Source organism: Brachycentrus maculatus, unplaced genomic scaffold (assembly GCF_059751285.1).
Source record: "Brachycentrus maculatus isolate JH-2025_06_01 unplaced genomic scaffold, ASM5975128v1 h1tg000848l, whole genome shotgun sequence".
In the NCBI taxonomy this organism is placed as follows: Eukaryota; Metazoa; Arthropoda; class Insecta; order Trichoptera; family Brachycentridae; genus Brachycentrus; species Brachycentrus maculatus.
Window position 1 is genome coordinate 463,022 of NW_028281575.1, and position 11,979 is coordinate 475,000.

An 11,979-nucleotide genomic window follows, 5' to 3' on the forward strand; every position below is an offset into this window, starting at 1 on the left:
CGATTTCAGTGACTAGAAGTTAGGTAATTCCAACAGCGATTAAGGTCAACTGCCAACCACGAGTCACTCATTATTTCACTGAAAAGGAAATCATACATCTTATATTGGTGATTAGGGAAAAAACTCACAATATTATGTCAACAATCACGATAAAAATATTTATTATTACAAATCAAAAATAAATATAATGCATAAATACCTTCTAATTTACAAAGAACAAAGAAGAAAATAATTTTGAGCTAATTTTGATTTTGAGAAAATGTCACTAATTTTGGCCATTTTATAAAATAATTTGATACGAGTAGGTATTTATATTTAGTTTGTCCTTTTTATTAATGACGTAAGTAGATACAGATTGTATGGATGATGTGGCTAACTAGTGCAAAACGCACTTCTTCAGGTATCCGAGACAAGCGGAAGAACAGCAATCTTCATGGTATGTGCACTGAAACAAATTAATTATTATTATGAATTTGTAAAAATAGTTAACATCGTGTAACTTGCATATATAAATATATATATATATATATATATATATATATATATATATATATATATATATATATATATATATATATATATATATATATATATATATATATATATATATATATATATATATATATATATATATATATATATATATATATATATATATATATATATATATATATATATATATATATATATATATATATATATATATATATATATATATATATATATATATATATATATATATATATATATATATATATATATATATATATATATATATATATATATATATATATATATATATATATATATATAAATTAAGAATAATATCAGGTGCCTCTCATCGGTTTTAGGTATCTACTGTGCGAGAATAGAATTCGAATTTTATCAAAACTGATCGTAAACCTTGTTTCAAATACGTATAAGTAATAAAATAAAATAAAACTGAAATAATATTTATTCGAAAATCTGCTCTAAAAATTTGAAAATTTTATAAATTTTATAAAAACACAGGAAAACAGTCAGCATTAAAAACATTACGATTAAATCATATTATTATGATAATATGTCATCATCTAATATTCCAATAACGTAAGTAATGAAGGCATCACAACAGAATAATTATTTTCTAAATAATATGCCTCCTACAATGAATCATTATTGTTTCATGTCGCATCCTTACCTAAAATTAATGCAAATTAAAAATAAAAGTATTTTTGGAACTGGTTTACATTCTGGGCCATGAATACGGGTCAATGCTCTTATTTACAATTCTTCGAGTAAAACATAGAACTAATTAGAAAAAAAACACGATCTCCTAAGTTTGTCATTTGAGTAAGTACAGTAATACGCCGACTTACTAAGTAAGTACAGTAATACGCCCTTACTCGCAATTGTATAATTCAGTAAGCGTCGGGCTGTGCTGCCGAAGCCGGATATACTTATATTGTTTTTTTTTAACTTCTTACTTTTCAATAACTCTTTTCTTTTCAATACCATATATTTATTTCTTAATTTTTCAATACGAAAACGGTATTTTAAGAAGAAAATAAATGCAAATACATCAAATATTATCTGGATTTAAAGAAAACTAAGTTGCGATACCATAGTATGTCAGGCTTTAATGATTATCTTTCCCCTCGCCCGTATTTCACGAGGTGAGACAGATCTCGGAATAGATTTTTTTCACAGAATTGAAAAAAGTTTGGCCCAAAAACCTTTTGAGGGCTGGGATTCTACACAGAAAAAAAACGCTGAACCGTAGTTAACTACGTATAATGACGATAACTTGGCCATAATTCTGGACTTTTAATTGTAATGACTTTGGCATTTTATTAATATATTTTGAAATCGGCTATCGATCCATTAATGAGCATTAGTTTTTAAACCAATAAAAGTAAAGTTATGTAGTTGAACGTTAACTTCCATCTCCAATCGATGCCTTGGATATATAGTAAACCTGCAAAACACCAAGTATAACAACATCTATCGTTTAATTTCGAGGTATTACTGTATACATATGTATATGAATATAATATTTAATAAATTAAATCATAATATTTGTTACTAAATCAAACGGGTATGTATATACAAATACTGAAATGTCAACTGTGCAGGTCGCTATAAATCGATTTACAATACATTTTAAACAATATGTGGATTATATTTTATAATCAAATTTAACCCATTACAATTGTAGGAAATCATATTAAAGTAGTAGGTCATACAAAAAAGGAATAATATATTAATATACTCACAAATCCTCCAACTGGCTTACAGTTTTCCTTGCCTGGCGTAATTGGTAAGATTGGAATGGTATTGTGATAATTCACTTTGTTCTGCAGCTCGGCGTTGGCGACTGGCTGGTAAGTGGGGCTGCATGTCGCCGAAACGACGACCAGAAGAAAAACGAGAGCGAAATGCATCTTAAAAGTTTGAACTTGGCGTGAAGGTAGGTACAAGTATATCGGCAACCCCGAAGTCCCAAAAGTCGACTGGCGAGGGCGCGTTTCGGTCGGTCGTTTTAAACGAAACCAACGCGCTACACCACATGATAATGTTAATGCACATTGTCATCTCATTAAGATATGTATATTTATGTTGCACTAATTACTATTATAATTATTATATGTATTTATCACTATCCATTGTGGTGGACTTACACATTTTTCTTTTGTTATTTTTCTCTTATTGTGTATAAGTAACAAAAAAACATTAAACTTATATTTGGGATGTTTTCACACTTACTACGGTTACGTGACAAAAATTCAAGTGATGTAAAAACAAAATAGCAAAAGGTACTAGAATATGCCATTATTTTTTAAAAAATCTGTACAGCACCTTTGGAAATTGTTGCATAAGTATTTATTTATTTATGCGGATTTTTTTTTAAATATATACAAATATAAAAAATATACCACCTTTCATTCTTCATTAAGTAGAAATTGAAAAAAAATCACATTATTAAAAGTGTAATAATATAGTTTCCTATTTTATGTCTCTAAACGTTTGATGTGCAGCGTGTTAGTATTTCTTTTTCTTCTAAAATATATAAAGAAATTATACTATAAAATTTCATTTTGATTTGTATTTTTATTAAAACAAAAATTAATTATAATGTTGTCATAAATTTATTATGTAATTTGTTTATACAAAAGATAAAAATATGGGGAATAACGTACATAGGTATGATTCCTAAAGAGACTCTATACAAAGGTAACTCGTGTTGCACCTTCGCGGGAGCCTGCAACCCCGAGTGGCCGAGCAATCGCTGCTATTGTTCAATTTCTATCTATTATCCCTCGGTTTTCTTAGTGCTATCCTTCACCCTCAGCTTTTTCATTTACGCCATCTGTATCCCATCCGATAATTACGCTCATTCAATATATTACACAAAACTCGGGAGCGTTCTGTTGCAGGCAGTTCTGACGCGGTACCCTACGCGCCACTTGGGTGCGGATACAGACCAAAAATAGGTACGTAGGTGACTAAACGTTACTGGATTACCTAGTGATTCACAAACTGTTACCAGGAATGACTGTGTGATGTTGGAGGAGGAGGTCTACCAATCAGATTGTACTAAGCATACAAATATTATTAGGTAGATAGATTTTGATAGGAAGTCGTGTCATTACTATTGGCACTAAAATCGCCAGAATTTACCACTCCATGAACAACGTATAGTAACATTTTTGTAATACACAAAACATACATTAAATATTACTCAATAATCGCTGAAACCTTCTTTATTGGTTTTTCCGACAAATTATAATATCTAAAAAATGTATTTTCATGAAAAATTGATGTCATTGAAATTATGGAAATCATTCAAAATACTTGTAACTCATTAATGAAGATGCGATTTTTCATACATGTACTTATTTCATTTTTACATACGGATATGTACTTACTATTGACAATAGAAAGTCGTCGTATGGTAATAATTATTTACTATTGGCGACAGATTTACGTCATCAATAAATTATTTCTTTGTACGGTACCGACGCGCGACGTAGTAAAATAAATTCAAAGTAATAACATTCTGAAAGCGTTTCTGGCTTATTTCGGCGTGTATCTTGTCAATCCAATCTTTGGATGGCATTCCAGCGTCCATCTCTTCGGCCAATAATGGACGCTAAACTCACTCCAAAATAATGGCAAAATTTGACAATATTAACCCAGAAAAACGTAGTCATAATTTTGTAACCTTTTTCAGCCTCAAAGATTTTTTGAAGGGGAACAGAATAATTAGCTAGTAATGTGGAACTGTCTGATGACGAATGACGCGATAAGTGCTGATTGGAGTGCGAGTACATATTAGTAATAGGCCTACAAGTACCTACCCACCTACTGTTTACTAGAATAACTATAAGTGGTGCACACGACTCGACTGATGTTGATGGTGACGCTGGCTTTGGATCGGTGATTAGTAGATAATTATAAAAAAAGATAAAATGTATTCTAGCAAGTAAACATGTGTCGTAAATTGGCTTTTGAGAAATTGGGGCAACAGGGAAACGCAAGTGTAATGTACGATTATGTATACATATACTTAAGAGAGTGAGAGCCCTTATTTCCGCACACATTGGGTCAAAGAAAATATGTTACATTTTTTAGTAAAATAAATAAACAGCTTAAACTGTAATTTATTAATATTTGAACAAGAAATAAGCTTAAAACAACAACAAAAAATGGCATTTAAGCGCACTCCTCCCCCCTCTACGAGTACATTATAATTGTTCTGTGCGCAGATAGGCATGTTTTTATTTTATTTTTAATGCGGCATACAGTGGTATGATACATGACTAATAAAATACTTACATAGTACATCGTTATATATGTACCTCTATTTTGTTCATTGTGAACTCCTACCTACTTTGATATTACTTACTAATAAGCAGAACCGGATCGAGCCTATTGGAATCTCCTGACGGTAAAAAATTCAAACCCTAAGCACAAAATCAATGTGAAGTGACTTTATCAGAAAGATTTCGGTATATTGGAGCTAATATAGTAAGTCAACGTTTCAAGAACAATAAAAGAATCAAAAAGGTTAATAACATAATCTGAGTGTTTAAAAAAAATGTGATTTCTGTTTGTAAAATTCATCGATTATTTTAACGCCTATTTCATACATTTTTTGTGCACTCTTGTATAATGTGGCTGGCCTTGATGTAAAATCTATGTCCTTCCATCGTACATTTGAAACACAACAGAAAAAGATCTTTAAACTGGTGCATTTCAGACCGCAAATGTCCCAAAAATGACAGTAAAAGTAATCAATACTAAGCGATTGATCTATTGATACTCATAAGTCTGCAATTTATTCATTCAATCTAAACATTCTTACTTATAACCCTTATCCGCACCCAATGGTGCATAAGGCACTGCATCGAATTGACACAGTGTTATATTGATCATTACTTACATGAAGGCAAGGTGATCACTCTTGCGCTTCATGAACCAGTCCAGGATAATATTAAATAAATATTACAGTATAAAATCACAAATATTTATTTTCACCCCCCCCCCTGGGAATCGAACCCGGGACCTCCAGCACGGTAGCTAAACACGCTGACCATTACACCACAGAGGCGACATTCTAGTTAGTGGATAATATTTAATAACATAATAAATTATTTTTATTTCATTTAGATTTTCTGAGCCGTTAAGTTCTAACGTTTTTAAGGCTTTTATGGTGTGTGTGTCTTACCATTTACTTTTTGACCAAAAAATGACAACGACGCACTGCCGATGCCGCGCCGCGACACTATGCTTCTTCTCTTGTTCAGTCTCAATCCTGTGGATTGGTCGGCAGCAACAAATGACACCTCCTTCACCTCTCCGGTCTATTTTGTGGAGCCCTCATTACGCTTAATAACTCAAAAGAAGATTTTTCGATCAGGTGGTTCTAAATCGAGTCTTGGAGGGTTTAGAATTAAAGTACATAGGCCTCTTACAAAGGAATCAAAAGGGAAGATATTCGGAAAATAAAATAAATATGAGTATATAAAGTTTTATTATAAAATTCACATTATTTCCCACTTTACAATATATATATATATATATATATATATATATATATATATATATATATATATATATATATATATATATACAGTATCTACTCAATGAATTAGGGCCACGCAGAATTTCGCGCAATTTCTCAATTCAAACAGGAATAACTCAGAGAAAACCTTGAATAAAACAACAGTGAATTTTATTTACACATGAACACTTTATTACGCTTAAATTATGCATATATTTTCATATAAATATAGTTAGTATTTAGTATTTCCACCTTTGGCAGAAATAACTGCCTCAATTCTTTTTGGCATACTTAAAATCCACTGTTTTATCATGTTTTTTTTTCTTCGTCTTCTGACCAAATTTTTTGAATATTTTTTTTTAGACAGTCTACTGTCGGATTTGGAAATGAGTATACCTTATTTTTTAACATGCTCCATACGTTTTCTATAGGATTAAGTTCCGGAGAATTTCCAGGCCAGGGGAGCAAAGGCAGATTTTTGTTAGACAAAAAATTTATTATTGATTTAGCCCGGTGGCAAGGTGCCCCATCCTGCATGAAGGTGTATGGACCTTCTGTTGGGTCGAGTGTATGGTAGAAGGGCAATAAAATTCGTTCGAGGACCTGCTTATAGGAATTTTGGTTCATTGTTCCTTCCACGAAAAACAACGGCCCAGGTAAATTGTTAATAATACATGACCATATCATTGTTGCAGGGGGGTGTTTGATAACTTTTACCACACAGGCCTCATTGTAACGTTCCATTGGTGTTCTCCTGACGAATCGACGGCCCTCTGTCACGGCTTCTAACCGGCACTCATCACTAAAGATGACCTGAAAAATAATGAAAATTTAAGTTTAATACAAATTTATAAGTTTATTTACTAAAATGATATGTTGAAAATTCAATTTAAATAAATACCTTTTTCCAATCATCTACCGAGTAATTTCGATGTAGCCTGGCCCATTTTAATCGATCCGCTTTCATTCGTGGTGTCAATTTTGGTACTTTTACAGGGCGCCTGCATTTCAGATTTACTTCGTAAAGACGTCGCCTCAGTGTTGATACCGATATATTTATACCCTCTTCTTCCAATTTTATTTTTAATGTTTTTGCTGATGCACTACGGTTTTCTAAGGCACTTTGAACGATTTTTCGATCAGTCCTCTGTGTTGTTTTTCTAATCCTACGACAGTTCTTTCGCCGATTGCTGGTGGCGGGTGACTGATTTTTTATTGATTTTGAAATTCTGTCCACTGTTTGGCGAGAAACGTTTTCTTTTTTTGAAATTTCTCTATTAGATAGTATTCCTAATTTCAGTAGCACTATAACACTAGACTTTTTTCCCTCAGAAATGTCTTTACTTTTTCCCATTTTATCCTTTTCAAAAAAAACACTTGTGTTTACAAAAAAAAATTATACTTTATGAACTAAAATTAAAAATTAAGTTTTTTTCACAAGACACGATAACTATATAACCTCTCTGAACAAAACAACAACCAGAACTCAAGAAACTTCACTAATAAATGAGATAGGACTATTTTTTGAACTTTCAACTATCTGTCTACCTGTGCTAATTAGGGACCTTTCTCAGAAAAAGGGTTTGAAATTTTGTAAAGGCTTAAACAATCCAGGTATATTTTACATATTATTGAAGGTAATATACATGATATTAGATGTCAATAGAAAACTTAAAGTATTTATGTAAAATAAATATAATAATCCAAAAGATTTCAGAGTATTCGAAAAAATAATGGGTGGCCCTAATTCATTGAGTAGATACTGTATATATATATATATATATATATATATGTAAGGCTGAACGAGGAATAATTGAAAAGATTAGAAAGAGCTCTTTGCGGTGGTATGGACATGTGGAGCGAATGGATAGCGAGAGAATGACTAAGAAAATATATGTGGCGAATGTGAGAGGGAAAACAGAACGTGGACGACCGAAAAAGACTTGGCACGATCAGATCAATCAGAACCTAAAATCTGGCGGTGTCAAAAGTCTGCGTAATCGGAGGGCATGTATGACTAGATGTATGGATGTGAAGGAGGCTAGGAGTGTATGTCAGGACAGAAGAGTGTGGCGTTCCATCCTCTCTGCCTACCCCTGCGGGGAAACGGCGTGATGGTAGTAGTAGTAGTATATATATATATATATATATATATATATATATATATATATATATATATATATATATATATATATATATATATGTATATATATATATATATATATATATATATATATATATATATATATATATATATATATATATATTTATATATATATATATATATATATATATATATATATACATACAAAAATATATATATTGTAATATAAGTAGAACTTTTTAAATTGTATATAATATTACATATTTTGTATCAAAATAAAATAAAAACTATTTTGAAACACATTGATTGATGAAACCAATACAGGCCAATGAACAACATTCCTCGTGATAAGTGCACTGAAACAAAAAACTTATTTTAGGTATATCAGACATTTTTTGTGACTATTTCCAGCAACCATCCTAAAATATAACGTACACTCAAATACAGTATAAGGAAGCAAAAAAGAAAAAAAATTAATAAGTACTCAGTACCTGTCAATATATGGTATGTATATTGTATTTGTTTTTAAATTTTGTACGTACTATTGTGCAATACCTAATTTTTATGAATGATTCAGCAATGCTGGTTAAATTTTACTATCGGGAAACAGGGTGTGTGCACGTAGTTGCGTGCACACTCCCTGTGCACACACCTTGACAATTCCCTAAACTTTTCGCACTAAAGGGTGTACGACACCAAAGCCGCGCTACTATATAGCTCAAAATGAACGTAAATGGTGAGGTACCTTCTGTCCAGAAAGTTGTGCATATTATATTATAAATAGTTTATAATAATTACAAGTTATCTATTGGCTCGCTAACTGACTCACCCCATATTTGACAGAATTATCTAAGAGAATATAATTTCAAACCCAAACAAGCCTTCGTTTATTTGTAAATAGTACAATCAACATTCTGTAGCGTTGAATCAAACTTTGTTAAAATGCGGATGAGGGTAATCTTAATAATAACGATAATTTCGGTATCCGGACCCGGGGTCCGTGTTCTTTTCACACTGCACTCGTTTTTTTAGTAAAATTAGAAGACGAATAAATGACAAAATACTTGCAGGATTCTAGAAATAATGTTTGAAGTCAGCCCATTGATTAATGCTGCGAGGGGGAGGGAGGTTGGCTCATTTGACGGAGGGAGACGAAGAGGGCTTTTTTGTAAAACAAGTTTTACTAGAGAACTTTATTCTGGGGAATCAAGGAGGGGGTAGTAAAAAAAAAACAGTAATTAAAAATAAATTTAGAAAATGCTATTTCAACAGAAGGAGGTTCTAAAATGACATTCTACCCTTGGGTGCTAATTTCGTTAGCCGGAGATAACGTAAATTATTTTGTTTTTGACAAACCAACTGATAAACCAGTTGATACAAACAAGTATCAAAACCCAGAAAGTATATTTAATCTTGCCGACTAATCAAGTGGTGATATTATTGCAGAAACGTGATTTGACATGGTTCGATAAGGTACAAATACTTACAAATGCTCCCACAGGCAGGCAGTTTTCCTTTGGTTTTGTTAGTTGTCCCTCTGGAATGATTTCATAGCGTAAATATTTATCCTCAATTTGGAGCTCTTTCGATACGAGGGCAGCGACATATTTCTGCCAGAAATTTTCGTCGAATTTAAATTTAGAGAGAGGCATAACATGATTGTGTTTACTATTCACAGAAATAAATGCTCCAATTAAGAGAAAACAAAGAATGAATCTCATCTTGCTCTTTTGTTTTTGTCAGGACTCGAAAAAATTAGTTGCGGTTTCTCGCGGTAAACAACTTTATCTGTGAGACGAACGCTGACTAGCACGCCACACAACCATCGGGTCATTTAATTATAACATAAATGTTGTAAACAAAGATAATAATATCTAATAGCAATGTCGTGTCGAGCAATATTCAGTTCTTCGATGGATTATCGCCACTGGGCGTCGATTCCATACGGAAGTTAACGTTTTACCTATTGAGTGTAGCAAAGTCGAAAGTAATCTATAAGTATATCTAACGATTTTTTAAAAACTTTTACAATCAGCTTGTAGAGGTCATTTTTGAAGAATCCGAGGGTTTATTTCTCACAGATTCTACATAAGTGTAATATATTAATTTATAGATTTGGCGTTTGATTTCAATAATTTCATTTTAATTTATATATTAAATGTAAAATGAAATTAATCTTCACATTAGTTTAAAAATACTGTAACAAGGAAAAACAAATGTAACAAAATGCATTTTTTTGTGTTTTTAACAATAAAATACAATTTAGTACTCTAAAAATTGGTGTTTGATTTTAACATTTAATGTATAAATTAAATGTAAAACATTAAAATACATAGTTCCTGATGGGACGCGAATTTACGTTAACGAGTAACTGGGATTTGGTACTCCTTAACTTAATTCGGTTCCTCTTAAAATTGAATAAGGTTAAAAACACTGTACTGAAGAAATTTCAAAGCAAACACTAGTAGGGAAAGTGGCGAGTTAAAACCCCTACGCGAAGTCTAGGGGGAAAAACACTAAATTTAATTTTTAAATATTTTTTTTCATACTTATCGCGTGAAAATTTTCATTAGCACTCTCTACACTTAACTGCTAGAAGGAAATACATTATTAAGAATATATTATATAACACATGCTTAAAATAAGTTATTTAAAATACAAGATAAGTAATCTATAATATAATATATCTTAACATGATTATTATCTTGAATATTTGATTTTAAATTAAGCTGAGAGAAATGTAATCATTAATGAAGAGATGAGAAGACGATCTGCTGCTTGTAGCTCGTCGATCAGTCTGGAGGTCTGGTGCCGAACATTAATTATTGTTTCGGGAGTCTGTAAGAGTATTGGAGAGTTTGTCAACGTCGAATAGTCCTTATTGAGAGGGTCGGCGCGTATTTGTTTTCAGCGAGACAACAGTGACATCGTCCCCCTACGGTGCCCCCCTGAATTCAGGATTTTCTCCAGACCATCGAGTACTCTAACCTCCAAATATCCGCAAATATTCGATAGGTATCTACGTCTATACCGTCGCGCAGTGATAACACATAAAAGGTATTTGAGAGTGACAGTACATAAAGCATCATACCATATATCATATCCATAAAAAATATCCATCGTTCAAGTGCCTATTCTAGCTACGGCTTATGAAACACCGCTTATCTTGCTTCTGCTTAGGTGACAACATTGTATTTCACGTAGAGGGTTTACTTGTCTTCATATAATATTTGTATAAAGGCAACCCAATATATTATGTACGAGTATATTGTGTGGCATCACTCACCATTGTTATACAAATCATTTAAAATATTACATATCAATTAAGGGTATTCAATGGTTCAAAATAACCGTTGATTCTATGTATAGAAATATATAATACTAAATGACTCCACTAGATTTACACCCGCTGATAATACCCAAATTTCAAAAAAAATGTGTTACCGAGGAACGTAAAAACTTACTCATATTGAAATAAAATGAAACATTTGTTGTGAGATTGGTTGGGAGAGAGGACATTTTTCTATTAATCTTTTATTACATTACAGTAAACCCCCCTATAACGATGAGTTTGGTACCGCGTTATCAGAGGGAACGTTACAAGGGGTTAATGTATTAAATAAAAAAAATACATTTTAACCAGCGGAATTAGCTGAACGAGTCATTATTAAATTTGAAAAAAAAAACAATTAACCTCTACAGCGTTTACTCCGATAACGCGATACTTATCTCAAAGTTATAGGGGGGTTTACTGTATTTTAAATTGTTACTTAAATGGCGGATGTAGGTGTATTTGTATGTATATTCATATCAGCTGTACCCGGGCACG

General features: G+C 31.8%; 1 long non-coding RNA gene across 1 annotated transcript; it reads right to left on the bottom strand.

The window, feature by feature from the left end:
* Positions 1-144: 144 nt before the first annotated feature.
* On the bottom strand, positions 145-2,494 carry LOC148300053 (uncharacterized). The gene is made up of 2 exons (XR_015838996.1): positions 2,256-2,494; positions 145-445 (listed from the first exon to the last, which is right to left on the bottom strand). It is a non-coding gene; the product is annotated as an uncharacterized LOC148300053 (long non-coding RNA).
* Between the last annotated feature and the right edge of the window lie 9,485 nt (positions 2,495-11,979).